This window comes from Limulus polyphemus, unplaced genomic scaffold, assembly GCF_000517525.1.
Source record: "Limulus polyphemus unplaced genomic scaffold, Limulus_polyphemus-2.1.2 Scaffold1251, whole genome shotgun sequence".
Taxonomy (NCBI): domain Eukaryota; kingdom Metazoa; phylum Arthropoda; class Merostomata; order Xiphosura; family Limulidae; genus Limulus; species Limulus polyphemus.
Genome location: NW_013666861.1, coordinates 283,177 through 285,174, shown reverse-complemented (window position 1 = coordinate 285,174; position 1,998 = coordinate 283,177).

The following is a 1,998-nucleotide window of genomic DNA, read 5'->3' as shown; positions in this document are numbered from 1 at the left end:
GTTAAAGTAGTTAAAGAAAAAAAAATACAGATTTTAAGACAAAGAATCTGATATATATATATATATATATAGGTCGACTAAGGTTCGTATGAACTTCTCAAGCAAACTATAGACGATTCCTCGAGATCCAAGTCCTATCTCTTTTGAGGTTACTGGGCTTAATTTACACTTCGTTAGTACAAATAATATTATAAAACTACAGAAACACTGGGCTACTTTCATGATGCAAAACTAATATTCTAGTCTTATAAATCAAAAACTACAAGAGACGTAATATTCTCGGCTCAAGCTTATCTGGAGTTGTTACTTTACCGGCGATTCATGATGTAAAAACTCAATAAGCTACTGAAGCGGGAGGACGTTGAGAAGTTGAGTTCTCATACTCAAGTTATAGATTTTAGAAAATTATTTATTATTATTATTATAATTTGTACTAACTTGGGTTAAATAACACAATAATAACTAGATATAATAAGATTGGTAAATAAAACGGTCAAAGTTTTAAGTTAGAGTTTAGAGGTTTAAATTATTACTAAAACGTTAAAATAGGCTTAGTACAAATTCGATGACGAGGAACCCACTTTGATACTAATAATGATTGGAGACGGCTTGAATGGGTAATGAAGAAAAACTTTAATATAAGTTTAACATAACAGCAAATGTACAACGTTTCGACAAGATTTTGTCATCATTACCATTGATCTCAACTTCATAATTAAATCTTATAGAATTATCAATGTTATTAAGGTAATTAGCAAAATTAGCTAGTTCATCTGTACCATACCGCCAAATCAAAAACGTGTCATCTACATACCTTATCCAAACTTCAGGTTTTTATCTGCTTTTTCTAGTGCTTCACTTTCAAAACTGTCATAAATAAATCACACAATAACGGAGATAAAGGAGAACACATAGTTAAACCCTCATTCTGTTTATAAACTTTACTATTAATTTGGAAAAATGAGTTTTCAACACATACTTCTACCAGGTTAATTATATCCATTATTTCTAAGACTGAATTATTATTTTCTTTCCGTTTTTTCTCTCAGAACATTCAATAGTTTTTTCACAGGTACTTTGGTGATCATCGACACAACATCAAATGACACCAAAATATTTTTTTGACCTAAAATTATATGCTCAATTCTTTCCACAAATTCAAACGATTACTTAACTGTGTATTTACTTTTATCCCCTAAAAATGAAAATTTTTTTAGATATAAATTTTGCTACATTATAAGTTGAACTCTTAATATTGGATACAATAGGTCTGAAATTATTACCAACCATTGTATTTATACTTATAGCCTGAAAATAAATACTCAAGAGCATATACTAACGGCCTATTGTTAATACTGTTAAACCTAACGTTTAAGAACCATTTTATTATTTTTATCACTACTTTGTCTTCACACTAAAGTTATAAACTTTACCTTTAATTATATAGAACTTAATGATTTATTAGACCAATATACGTAGCGTTAATAATAAAATGTATTCAGCCCGATTTATACTGTTACGTCTCCGTTCGTTAGTTAATTTTCCGTAAATTTCTATAACAAAAGCTATAATTCACAACGAACGTCTCACGTGCTCGACTCAACAATACGTCTCTCTCTATCCGCAGTTCAATTACACTCTGTTGCCGTCACTTCTTGGCGGCTTATATATACAAGACTACCGCATATCTAGTAAAAGCTCGAGACTTAACGAACCTTCGAGAATATGACGTGTTACTAGCGTCACGTGACCCCCGCTGTCGTAACAATACTATAACCTTTTTTTTCAATTTTTTTGGGGGACACGTGTGTAATGCTTAATTTTGAAAACTAAAGAAATGTATTTAAAAACAACGATTATTTTATATACAATTCAATAAAATTATATTGTTTCCAGTCTTCAAATTACTAAAATAATAATTTACTGTACAAGATTAAAAAGTGGTAAAATCCCCGATGTAACTTGAAAACAATCTCATGCGCTCTAGATGTTTCAACG